At 40.1% G+C, this 14,276-nt stretch overlaps 1 protein-coding gene and 1 long non-coding RNA gene across 3 annotated transcripts in view; one reads left to right on the top strand and one right to left on the bottom strand.

The window, feature by feature from the left end:
• Nucleotides 1-14,276, bottom strand: part of TSC22D1 (TSC22 domain family member 1) — a 92,951-nt gene that overhangs the window by 28,645 nt on the left and 50,030 nt on the right. The gene's annotated exons all lie outside the window — the stretch shown is intronic.
• Nucleotides 685-14,276, top strand: part of LOC120323578 — a 33,401-nt gene continuing 19,809 nt past the window's right edge. Inside the window, exon 1 of the long non-coding RNA XR_005564195.1 lies at nucleotides 685-756. This is a non-coding gene — a long non-coding RNA (uncharacterized LOC120323578). The remainder of the gene's footprint in view (nucleotides 757-14,276) is intronic.

Raw genomic sequence — 14,276 nt, 5'->3', positions numbered from 1 at the left:
TGCAGAATCAACCCATAAGAAGGTGAAATAGTCACTATGACACATAATGTAAAAGCAACCTCAATGCAATTAGTTACTTCCATCAACCCCATCCTCCCAGGAAATCCATATATAAGGTCACTGGAAAGCTCTGCCTAACTTACTGAGTACCATTTCATGCCTGTCGTATGCCATCAGAATCTGCATCCCTGTGGGGCATCACTGTCCCTTCCCCTAACCCGCTTCCCACTAACCTTAACTACTGTTAGCTTGTTCAGATGCGGATTCAGCTGCGTTTCCGACTTGCAGACACGAGTTATTTACGCAGCTTACATTAACTCGGCAAAATCCAGAGCAGCAGAGGCCGATCCCCGGAGGTCCGCGCGCCACCGGACCCGGTTATTTGGGGACAGCGCGGCCGCTCCCTGCGCCGGGCAGGGACGGAGGGACAGGCGGCGGTGGCTCCGCCGCGACACCTGCCGGCCGCTCCGGCCGCCGCTCGGCCCCTCCGAGGGGACGCCGCCGACACCCGCGGCTCCCGCCGCCTCGCTGCGCCGTGCCCTGCGGCGATGCTCGCCCCCGCCCACTCGCCCCACGGGTACGAGTTTGGGAAGAGCGGGGGAAGATCCCTCCCGAAGGCGCCGAGCCGCGGGGACAGCCCGCCCAGCCGCGGGAAGGCGGCACTGCCCCGGTGCGGCCGTCAGGGAGCGCTGTGGGCCCGGCCGCTGCAGGGCCCCGCGGAGGATCCCTCCCGAGAGGCAGCGCACACGGCCGCAGGTAAATACACGGACACTTCGGGAGGCGCGCGAATAACGCGGGGTGCAGTGGTACACGGTCCCTCTCTCCTTCCTTCCTTCAGAAAACGGTTTTATCTCCCTGAAAACGGAGGCGCGACAGGGTGATTTAGCCTGCATTCACACAGATAATGGCTACAAGCACAGACACAAAAGTATCTCGTTTGTACACAGAGGCTGGGTACATAAATAAGAGCATCGAAGCAGATAAAAGCCGACTGACAGTGAAAAGCGGGTTCTTGGATGACTGTGGAGCACAACCCAAATATGGGAAACCAGGACTTGCCAGACACACCTGTCCCCAGCTGCTATGCATCCCCATAGGCCTGGGCCACACACCTCCAACCACTTTATATATCCCCACCTAGTAGTTTTCTTTTACTACAGAGTCATTGCATGAAGAATGTGGCACGGGGAAGCTCATAGGGACAGAGTCCTACCAAAACGTGGGAAAGGGAACCTTTGCCCTGGAACATGTTCCCACCAGCATCTCCTCTCACTTACTGCCCCAAAAAACAGGGTGCCTCTCAACCCTGCCATCAGACTTTTCCCCAGGGCATCCCTCAGAGTCATTCACTACTTTTAGGTCTAAAATGAGCTTGGGGCCAAAACCCATGTTGGTTTTTCCCTCTGAGTAAATATTTAAGGCTGTGTATGTGCAGGGAAGCCCAGACAAATCTCCCTGGTGCTCCACATACAGGAAGCCAGCCCAGCTTTGATTGCTGGAGCCTGCTTGTGAATAGAGGCAGAGACACTGATCTAAATCAGACTGTGAGCACACCATATTTTTCTTGGGAGGGGTAACCTGCAGAACACAGCAGAGAGGCTGCAGTACACCACGCTTGCCAACAAGTTAAGCTAAAGCAATGTGCTCTCTTCCCTCTCTCATCAGCAAAAAAGCCAAAGGTAGCAAGATACTGGTGTCACACCAGAAAAACCACACTTGATAAGAAAGAAAAAAAAAAGATAATTTCAATTCACAGAGGCATAATGTATAAGAGAATTATCTCTTATTCATTTCAAAACATTGCATTGACAGTACTCTTTTTCCCACTATAAAACTAATGTAACTTCTCAAACTAAAGTAATCCTCATATTAATTATATTAATTGGATTACTAGATTCCCTCTAGTCTTCCTGAAAACTCCCCTAAATTTACTCCTTCCTTTTGGTAGAAGGTCACTAACCAGTCCTCAACATACACATGCCCACAAGCATTGCAGCTTTATTGAGAAAAGACTCTGATCCTCTGGGCCAGCCTCACAGCATATGACAGGAAATAAAACCAACCCAAACAGTTGTTTTAGCTGAAGCTGCCAAAGGGTCATTGGCACTCTCACCTCCAACCCAGTCCATCTTTGCTCGCTGGTGGTTACCTCTGAGCAAATACTAAATCAGTGAGATGCTGTGCACTCAAATCCTGCCACTATTCCTAGGAATACCAATAGAAACAATCTCTGCTGAACCTAGCTTAAGAAAACACACACAAGTGTGTGTACCCAGGGCATGCAAGTGAGGTGGCATATTAGAACACAAAGATTTTAGAGTCTTAATTTCCAAGACCTCTGGCTGCTAGAATATACTCTTAAAAATCAGATTTTATGTTTGTTTTTTTTTTTAAAATGTTTCTTCATGAAAAATGTGAAGTTTAAAGAGAGTGTACTCCACCGTGCAACCATTTTCAGTGCGGGTGAATATGCAACTCAATGTTTTTCCTTTTTATGAACACACAAACACTTGAAGGAATTGTTTTTTGTTTTTCCCCTTCCTTGTTTTTTTTGTTTGTTTGTTTTAACAGAGCAGAAGCCAACATGGCAAAGACTTGTTCTTCAACTGCCAAAAGCATCACTAGTATAAAAGTGATGTCAGCACTGTTTTGTTAGTAACGCTGGCCTTCCCTCTGAAAAGGCAGAACATACACATTGCCAGGTCAAGCATTAATGGAAACAATTGTTAGTTTTCTTAGCCCTGCGGTGTGAAAGCTTGTAAGACAAGACATCATTAAAAAAGATCTGGGTTCACCTCAAACAATCACTCCAACTCACTTCCGAAAATCCATATGCTCAGAAACTCAAGTGACTGAAGAAGTGGCAAAAATAATCACACACACAAAAAAAAGGGATTAAGCCTTGACTTTTTTTGCACTCCTCTACCTCCACCTCCACCTCACCTTCCTCCTTGCTGGCTTACCTACACATGTACTGGAACACAGTATTTTGCAGAAAAAGACATGCCTGCAAGATTGTGAACTCAATGAAAAACAGGTACTTTATGCAACCTATCCTTCCAAATTTAGTATTTAATCAACTGTCATAACAGGATTTGACACAAAGAGCCTGAATCTTTTGTTACTGTGCCAACCTGGAGTTTTGTCTACTATGGAAGTTTCAATACTGCACGTAGACTCCACGAGTTATCTGATCAAACCCATATTTACACTCCTAATTATCAAAGCAATGTTTTATTCAATTATTTCACCGAATCATCTTACTTTTTCTCAAGTAGAAAGTGCTTCACACAAAAGTGAAGCAGGCAGTGAGTTTTCTGCATGAGAAAAATCTCTGCAAATTGACCTTGGGCAGGATGCACAGGAAAAATACTGAAGGGCAAGTATTCTTAATTGACCAAATGTCTTTTGCTATAGGTTCTACAAGTTAGAGAATTGAAAGTTTCTACCTTCAACATATGGGAACAAATAATAACATAGCAGGTCCAATAAAAAGAAAAAAGCAATCAAAAAAAGTAGCTAAAATGTAAGAGTTCTAAACAACTTAAGTATGATATAGGTGTTACAAAATTATAGAAAAAATTAGACTGGAAGGGTCCTTTGGCTTTCATCTAGTCTAACCTCTATTAAATAAGGTCGAGCTTCAAAATTACATCAGGTTGCCTTCTGAAGTAATTAAACAAGAACATACAGAGCTCTAAGCTCATAAACACTATCCTGACAGACCACCTCAAGTTGGAAGATGCCATCTAAAAGACTAGACCTTAGGAATGCTGAAGAGCAGTAACCAAAAATGGTGCAAACTTCATATAGACCTTGCAAATCAGATCAGCAAAGGCCACACATTTGTGATCCCCCACCCTCAACTAAAACAGCACAAGTTATTTCTTGAAACAGCAGAAAGAGAAAGAACAGAGTATTAGAAGAACCAGCAATCAGTTTCCAAAATATTACATCTCTAGGATATGAGAACCAGGAAAATAGTATGGCTCGCCAAAACTACAGTTAGAAAAGTACAGCAGGCAACTCCTCAGAACATACCTTACATTAAGCTATATTTTAAAAATTACTTCAGCTATTGATTTCTGCAATCCTGGCTGGAGATCAAACCAGAATCTTAAGTCTCCAACAGCAGTAACCTTTAGTATGTCATACTCATTTTCTTATGACAGCTTAAGATAAAAGATCATACTAGCCCAAAAAATAAAAAGTATAACTCTCCTCCCTCCTGGATGTTTTTAAGGAGGAAAGTCCCATTCTCTCAGACTTCTGCTGGCAAGGGTAATTAAGGCAGCAGCTGAAGACACCAAGAAACTCAGTACATGGAACCTTTTCATAAATGCTCAAATTACATTTGAACTGTGGCAGGGGGAGAAGGGAGAGTATCAAAGTGAAAAATAATAGTGAAAAGACAACCAAATACATCAGTCACACAGAAGGCAACAGGTTTTATGTCCCAGATGAAACTCCACTCTCTTGCCTTGCAAATGTAATACAACTAGGTTCTAGCTCTGTAGCACCCCAAAACATCAAGAACTCACAGTAACTGTATTACCAGATCATGTGAATTAGATCCAATCACATATTTAAAAACAATGGTCACAAATAATTCTGTTGTAATTAGGTACAATGTCATGATCCAGGGTGCAGACAGCATTGAATGAAGGCCATATCCAAACTGACAAGAGAGATGCTATCTAAATGAGTACCCCAAGAGACTTACAAAACATTAATGCTAAGTAGAATCCCTTTTAAAAATGCCACATCTGTAATACATATATGTGCATACATATATATATATACGTATTATAAAAAAAATTTTAAAAGGCAGGCAAAAATTAGAATACTTTGGTCTTAACTTCGTGTTATAAAACTCATGCAGATTTATAGGCATGTTTTGATGCTTTAGTGCTGTTCTGTAATACTTAAATGACCACTTCCAGAAAGTTCATCACCTGTGTATCTTGGGATTGTTTCCTTCAAAATTTATCACTCTGAACCACTGTTTCAGTCCAAGTGCTTAGATGAATGTTGCCTGAATTAAACCACCATTAGCAGTTTGTTAAAGCCCAAAGATATGTATTTAATTAGTAGCTCAGTGGGTACAGCTCTCTACAGTCACTTCTAAAATTCAAAAGCAAAATACAGCAAGAAAAGAAGAACAGAAACATTACAGCTGTAGAAATCAATGTGGCCTCTGTCTACATGTGAGAGAAAAGCAGGTTACATGAAATGTTAAGACTGTGTAAGTGAACTGGAGACATATCTTAACCTTACATCATCCCATTTAACATTATTCTCAAAACGTCTGTATTGCGTAACTACAATTTTAAGCGTTTTTGAAGTCTATTAAGAGCCAGTTACTTTTTGAATTTCAAGCACCCTTGTCTGCAATGACTGCCAAGTGTAAACACACCAAATGTCTTTCTATAGCTTCTAACAGTTAAGGACTGACATTTCTACTGTTCCAATAATTTGATGGTCACAAAGTTATGATGGAATTTTCCTTTTTTTGCTGTTTTTTTTAAGTTGTACTCTAGACTGAACTTTAACAGCAAGGTTAGAGACATGCTGGAAATGTTCGCAATACATGTTTGCCGAGGTTAAGAATAGCCCAAAGATAAGCAGTTGCCTAAACTTGGCAGTTATGAACTGGGACTCTACACAGGCACAAAACATTCTTCTGATGCTCAGACTCATTTGTTCTCAAACACTGACTGTCCTGGCTCTGAAGCCATACACAAGTTTAATGAGGTGACAATCCCCTGCTGTCACAAAGTTTTGAGAGATTCAGGTCACAGAAAAAAAGAGAAAAAACAAAACAAAACAACAAACCACGGGTAATTTGACACAACAGGAACTCACTGAAGAGAATTAGATAATAGGTGCTGAGACTTGGGTTTTTCCCATCATCAAGATAAAAATCCTATTTTCTTCTCAGCACTAAATGAGAAGGCTCACACTTGGTATCAGAAAATGTGTGTATATTTGATGCTTGAGTCTTGGAGAGGATTTAAAGAAAACCTCTGATAAAACACATTCTTTTCAGGGGAGTCACAACTATTTCTTTCCCAAAGCTTTCAGAAACTTGAAACATCTTAAGGTAGTCTTATATGCCTCCATATAAAACTAAATTGGGAGGAGCAGGTTAGTGCAGAAAGGAGAGGTTTAGCAATGCATATAATGTAATCCATGGCAATTGAGTAAGTCTGCCTTTCATCAGCAATAGTGCCTTATTGAATCTAACCTCATTAACAGCACAGAATTTCCCACAGCATTTGTAAGAAATATCAATTTTGCAAATTTAGCATTATTTGATCTCACATGCCATCTATACCATTTCTCCTGAAGCCACTGTAATCTTATACTGAAAAAAATAAAGTCATAGAAGCAATAATTCTCCCAGCCTCTAAAACACAACCATCTTGTCTATAGTGAAATATGTATTTTTTTACATTACACTTTGAAAAATAAAGAGCACTTAATGTCTTGTTTTGTACTAGTAGAGCCCATCAAACTCATTATTTCTATTTAAAATTTGATGAAACAACATTCATAAACACCCTGAATACAAACATACTAACAGTAACTTAAGTACGAGTAATTGTGCTTGCCTACTCTGCATTAATTTTATTTATCACCAGTTAGCATAACATGTAAGAGTCCACTAAGTTCAAACGATACCATATTAGGAAGCTGCACTAAATCATTTTTTAACTGATTGAAACTAAACAGGACTTTTCTCTGGAACTGGTGATCAGTTTCTGAAAGCAGGTAATGTACAATTATGGACAGATTCTTCACCTAAATTAGTCAGACATTAAAATTATCTCATCTTCTTTCCTTTTTTCATAGATTCTTACTAAGTAGTACGCAGGTTTCCATCCATTTTAAAAGCAAAACCAGAAACAATGGTATTTCGGTCTCTGAAAATATAAGAGGCTTCTATTTTCAGTAAAATAGTGCCGCTTCACATCAGCATGCAGGACCATTACAATGTCATTACATTTCACAATCATTAAGAAAATGGAATTTCCAGATTAAAAAAAGGGCAGGCACAACAATCTGTATATTTCCTCATCAGATGTAATGGACAAAAATTAAATTATGACAATTTAGACTCAAGCTCAATAATTGTCTCCCTGTCTACGCACAGAAGACAATTTTTCATTCTTCTCTAAAATAGCTGCATCACAGAATCAGCTTTTAATGGAAAGCCCCTCTATCTATTGATGGATACTAGCACTATAAATACTTACTGGAAATAAAGTGTTGAATAAATTGTAAAGCTGTAATGGAAGACTTGTTTTCTTTCTCAGATTGACTCTCAAACACATCTGCTAGCCATAATCAACAGTATGATCCTCAAATATTAGCTAATAAAAATGACAACAGAAGACATGAGAATTAAGGAAAAAAAAAACTTAGAAAGGCAGAATAATATTCAAAATATACCAAAACACAGGAAATCATCAATACAAAATAGTCAAAATTATATATACAGCTTAAAAGAATCTCAAAAGATTTTATTCCTTTCTTACCCTAAAGAGCATGGAAAAACAGAACCTCATTTGTCTTCTCTCTTCTCTATTTCGTGGGAAACAAGTTTCATGTTTTCATCTTGATAATTACTACCTTTATCTTTCGTGCATTATAGTCACCATTTCCAACTGAAACCAATGCATTTATTAACTTAAGCAAGAAGGATTTGGGCTTCCAGTCATTAAGAACTTCAGAAATATAGGTTAGACTATCTATAATTAGCATTCCTGATGATTTAAACATGGTTTGATGATTACTAAATTCATCATCTTTAAATAAACACTTCTGACTCAGCATCAGCAGAATAGAGACATTTTCATCAACTAATTTGGCTTAAGACTTTTTGGCAAGCAAGAATAGGAAAAAACCAATAGCTTTATAAGATCAGTGAAGGCAGGAATAGGCATGCAACTATGTTAACAAGTAGAAGGGAAAATATTATCATGAAACAGAATCCAGAATTATTGCAGACAATTGTTCCCATACCCCAGTGTTTTGCATTTTAAAGTGACTAGTCAGTAAGCAGACATTACACAGACAAAAAAAAAAAAAGTCCTTATCTAAGTATTCAGGTAAGGGAACTACCCATTTTTATCATTATTAAATACTAACATGCTTTAGAAGTCACGTTGTATCTTGTAGAAGCTTACAGAGCATAAAATGGAAAACATTTATTTCCATATTTAGTGGTCAAAGAGGATGAAGCTAATGACTTCTGAATCAAAGATGTAATCCTATAACGGAGCCACAATATTCAATTGCCAATGATGAGCAGGAGACATCCCAGGAAGTCACCTGCTAAGTGAGCTAGGAAACAAAACACAAATGAAAAGCTCAGTGTATCCATAGTGGAAGAATCTACAAAGCCTGAAAGGACATGTGCTCATTATGATCCTCAGCAAACAAACAAAATCCAAAATCAGACACAAGAATTATTTTATCAGTCCACTGTAGTTGAGAACTCAGACCTTCCCACAGCTCTCAAAGATCTGACCCATATTCAATGGCCAGATCCAGAACATTACAGTTCATCTGAACTAAAAAAGCCTATTTCCAATACATTGGTGCCACACAAGGCTGACTGTCAATCTTCCTAAACCCTCACAAAAAGATTTTTTCAAAGATGAATAATCCTTTACACTAGGTTTATTGATAATACATTCCCCCCCACCCCACCCCGTAATTGCATTAGAACATGAATCATTTTGCATATCAGGTCTTAAAGTCTGTTTTGTCTAGACTCCTTGGAAACTTGGTTTGCATAACACGTTCTTTCCAAAAGACTCCTCTGCTGAAATTAATATCTGTTGGGTTTTTTTTCTTTACTTATACTAAAGATGAGGCACTTTTAGTTTCAAAAACTCAGTCTAAATTCTTTTATCTTAAGTTCAGCAGAGGACGCTTCCTTCCATCTTTGTGAGGTAGGCATTCCAAACCGACATATTTTAAATTAAATCATTCTTTCCAGATTCAGTAACCCTCTCAGCTTTTATATACTGCATTAACTTATTCCACATTAAGATATCAGAGACCTTTAACTCTCTTTTCTACTGTGTTACATCAGTCTTCTGCTACTAGGCTGCATACCATTCCCCAAATAGCACAAGCCATTCCGATTTTTTAGCAGTATGTACACATGAAGCAAACCATTCCTCATTTTTCCCCTATATCAGTTGCTTTAAAACAGATGAGACCTTAGAATGATGCCAAATGCCTAATATGAGCTTCTTCAGAGGTCTGACCTCATATTAAAACCAAAATAAATAAAAAATGTGACAAGTATATCTGTACTGGGTACATGAATATGGCTGAATATACTAGCAACCTATTTACACACTGCCTGTGACATTTTGAAACAGCCTCACAGTGCAGTATCTGAAGCTCCATAGAGCACAAGAGCATCAAACATTTATTCACAGAATTGCTTTAAGTATCTTTCCACTTTTCCTGGTTTTTTTTTTTGCATTAGGGCTGTTTTGATTTTTTTGACTGGTAGCTATTTCCTCCAGCCAAATATGTGGCTGAGAGAATTCAAAGTATTTTTTTAAAAAACTGTCAACTTGCGTAAGTTTAGACAGTATTACTAAATAACAGTTCAAGTATCTAGAAGGTTTTATGAATGATGGCTTTTATTCAGATGAATTTTTTTATGTCATTATAGACAAACTTATTACAGGCTTAATATGATTTGCAACCTCCACTAAATCAAAAGAGAGAACTATCCCAGGAACTTAATTACATGCTGCTTGTATGCATTTTGCTTTAGGGTACACATGCGTGGAAAAGGCTTCAAGGTCAGACCTAGGACCCTGAATTTGCCTAAATTTTCTCAAAACAAAGTTCAACAATAATAAATAAATTACAATATGCTACCAAAAAGATTTAATTAACAATCTGAAAATCCACTTAGTAGAGGTCTAGAGGAGGAACAATGTTGTTGTCCTACACCATATGCCTACTTAGAAGTTGTATTTTAAATCACATTTTATCTTCTAAGTTATATATGTTCAAAGTTAGTTATAAATGGTGTAATCTCAGACTTCTGACTTTCTGTAAGCCCCAGTACCTGTAAGTCTTTACACTGAAATTATTTTCCCTTATACTGCAATTTCTCTTATGCGTTTCATCAGCACAGGACATTTGAAAACTGGAATCAGTATCTCCTGAAGTAGATGATCTCAGATGTTCACTTTGAGTTTTAGTAACAAAAGATTTTTCAAAGAGCCTCGGCATCTCTTCTCAGACCTATATCCCTTTATTAGTAGCTGCCAAATCCAGCAGCCCAACAGAGGTGCCACAGCTCCAACTCCCTGTCCCAAGGTCCAGTCCAGTAGCAAGGCTGAGCACACATTCCCTCATAGGCACACACAAAAACACGTGCACAGCACAAAAACACATGCACAGCGCACACACACATCTGGCAACACAGGTCAGTGCAAACTCAGCACTTTGGTAAACACAGGCAGCACCAACATCCTCCTCCTGGCTCCTTTCTGGTCAGGGTAAAAGTCCATTAGGAGAACATGTACACATGTGCGCGCGCGCGCACACACACACACACACACACACACAGAGAATATAACCAGCCCCTGTAACTGGCCTTGGGCTTGCTCTCAGTTTCCCTAACAGCTATCCCCTCACCCTCAGTCTGCCCAGCTGCCAGCACACGGCACACAAGCCCCTGAGGCCCCACTCCACATTCTGGTACTCAGATCCCCTCACAAACATGCACACACTCACTACAGATCCTAGAATCTGGCTCGGACCGTCTACCCAGCTGGTCCCCAGAGCTGTAGGCCTTTGGTTACTTCATGCACAAATACGCGCACAAATGGGGGGCTTGGCCAGATCCCAGAGTCTCCACAGAACTTGGCCTGGACTCCCCCCCTCGCCACCTCCATCAGCTGTCTCATGTACATGCACACATGTTCTCCCAGGACTTCATGGCCATTCCCGAGTCTCTTCTCTTACTGCCTGGCTAGTCCTGCTGCACAGTCCCCAGCAACCACACTCCGGCACGCACACCCTCACCTGACCCAGCACACGGGCCCTCAGGACCCACGGTCAGACTCGAGCTGCTGGCACTGAGACCCCCACAGGCACACACAGTATGAAGCCCCTTACCCTTAAACAATTAAGAGTTTAATGAGACTGTGCTGGTGAGAACAGGGCATGGCCAGACAAACATACTGACCAGCTACCTGCTTACACACAGCCAGCTCACTTTATCCTTTTGCTCCTCTATTTTTCCCATGGTTATTCATTCCCTACAAAATCACTGTCATCCTTTCTTTCGTCAACCTTGCTCCCTCCCCCAAGCATCCCATTCTGAGCCATGTACAATCACAAAACATTCTTACCTGTGTCTACCCCCTTCCCAGTCTGCAAGCTGACCTCCATTTACTCAAGTGTCACCCAGATTCCTGAGGGCTGATGATCTCCAGTGACAGCCCTGGCAAGAGCCAGGTCAGGGGGCTTATTTCTCTGACAAGGTTACCAGCGCTCCCCCGCCTGCTGCTGTGCCTCAGGGCTTTGCTGTGCACACGGAGACAAGCCTTTTAAATCACATAACCTATCACCTTAATATTTCCAGGCTGAACATCCAAAGCCATTCTAAGAGTATTTATCAAAGCCATGAAAATAACATTTCAAAGTTCAAAGCTAGTGTGTTTGGAAAAATCATCATGCTCACCACTTGTTTTAAGTTGTGGGGGTTTAGATTAAAAAAGGCATATCATTTATCAGATTTACTGACTCAAGTTGTTGCTCTTAAGTGTCAGGTGCTTGCTCATGTGTAAGCAAGCTCTAATAAACGTTTTCCAACAGTTATCAGGACACTTAAGTAATACAAAAAGCACCACGTACCTTGTTGACCATATCATATTATATTTGCTTTATAAACACTCATGACTGTTAATGTTATTGCTAAGCAACTGCATGATCTACGATACAGTATTTGCATAGCACTGTCTATCAGCAAACAAATGACTCTGAAACCTTTTACTTCACAATTCACCGAATTACACACCTAACACTTGACAGATTTAAACTTTTAATAAATCATCAAATCACTGGATGACAAAAAAAAAACTCATTCACCACTAGTATTTAAAAGATTTGAACTGTAAAGAGATTAAAAAATATGGGAGGTTTGGATTGTATGGGAGATGACAGGGAAGCTGAAGTTTCAATTAGACAGCAGCTCCGCAAGGCAGAAGCAGCAAAATTGAAGACATTATCCAGAATTTTTAAGTACCATTTTATGCCTAGGAGGTGAGGGAGGGAACTCATCCTTCCTCACCTAGCAGTTACAGCAGCTGCAAAGACACAAATCTGTTCATGTACAGAAAAAAGAACAAGTCAAAAGAAAAAGCATTAGTCAGAAAATGGAAGAGGAAAAGACAAAGAGGAATCAGGGCTGGTTTTCTTATGTTACAAGTGAAAATCCACCCTCTTCCACTGCTTCCCCACATACTGCCTTCTCCAGTAAGCCTAATTGTGTCTTGCTCTACCAGTACATGGGGCGCTCTTACAGATCCCTTTCCGTTTCCATTTGCACTGAAAAGCAAGCTTTGCTTTTATTTGAATCAAAATCTTGGTGTTTCCAAACTATTTGATCCCAATGACGCAATTTACAATTTGACAAAACAGCTACTGTTACTGTATTATTGTTACCAAATTATACTCAACGCTGCCCTCCTCAAGTCTCACTGTTAAATGGTTCATTGCTTTGTGCAAAACACTTTACAGACAGACATATTCTGGGGGAGCAATGAGCTTGGCCAGACAAGCTGAGTGAGGGAACATGGCTAGGCAAGCCCGCTAAGGGCAAGCAAAGCAGGCTCTTGTAGGGGAGCGAGATTTTAAAGGCCAGATTTCAGTCAGGGGCTCTGAAAATCTGACTTAGTAAGACTGCAATGATGAATTAACCCATCTGTCACTGCTGTGGAAAGCTCAAACATTCACTAAGAGTCAGCACATCACTTTAAATGCCCCATTCCTCCATGCAAGACAGCACCACCTTACTTGAATGGTGTAAGCAGCCATACGCCAGCTGAACAGAACCAGGAAGAGCTCACATATTCCCATTCATCAGGTCAAAACAGTGGGTAATTTTAGAAATACTCCACAAGAAACACATTTAAAATAGACAGATGAATGACAGGAATTTGGAGTGGTGGGTGAGACTACAAAAATTCTCATTACCAAGTGTCTGGAATTCAATGGTCTACTAGCTACAGAACCATCTGAATATTTGTTAGGCAGGTTTTCTAAGCATGGAGCTTCAGAAAGTCTATGGCCACCCACACTGCCATATGCTTAGGTTATACCAGACATTCCTAACAAACTGCTGTATTTTTTGGTTTGATCCTTCCTTCATCATTATTGATTTCTCACCTGTGCTATTACTGAGGAAGCTGTGGCATCGCTGTTTGCAGCCTAAAGCTCAACATGGACATAAGTGCAAAAAATCATGCACAGGAAGATAGACAATGGATTTAAACTGCTTTTACATAAATACTCTTAGCATAGCTTGTGAAGGTTCTAGGACAGAGAATCTCTTTCCTGTATTTAACATGAGAGAGGAAGTTTCAGTTTGCTTGCAATGTCAACATGACAACAGTTGGGGCAAAGGGAGGAAGAACTGGCAAGAAGGATGTCCTACCCACAAAGTGGGTTTCCAAAACAGAAGAATATTGCTACTCTTTTAAAAAGGAAAAAAAACTTCCAAGGCAATACTCTTAAAAAATTTTGGCTAACAGCAAGAATTAGAAGTAGAAAGAATAAGGCTGAAGAGAAAGGACACAACTCCCGACCTCTCCAGCCCTACAATGTCTATTAAACATGCACTGCATTAGGAAAAACACATTCCCAATAGAATAATTAAATAATAGCTTCTTCAGGTTAAATAGTTTTATAAAACAATGCACATTTAATATTTATACAGTGACAGTAACTGGCATCATACAGGCCTGAAGTCTTTGTGGATAATGGACTACACATCAGCTCTGTCTCTGGGTTAAAATTACAGTGTTCCAGAGACTACAACTCTGAATTTTTCCAGGGAGAGTCAGGGAATACAGAAGGAAATGGTACAAGACAAACAGACCCTTCTAAGTATATTTTATATGCTTACTCGTATCAGTCATGGATTTTTAAATTGTATCATAAAACCACATTATTTTTCAATCCATTAAAAATAAAGTTAATGGAAACAAAGCACTCACCATCAG

The sequence above is a fragment of the Pipra filicauda genome, unplaced genomic scaffold, assembly GCF_003945595.2.
Source record: "Pipra filicauda isolate LSUMZ 115617 unplaced genomic scaffold, ASM394559v2 scaffold28_size6257848_pilon, whole genome shotgun sequence".
Taxonomy (NCBI): Eukaryota; Metazoa; Chordata; class Aves; order Passeriformes; family Pipridae; genus Pipra; species Pipra filicauda.
Note: the sequence above shows the minus strand (reverse complement) of the source record. Positions and strands in the feature narration are given on the sequence as shown.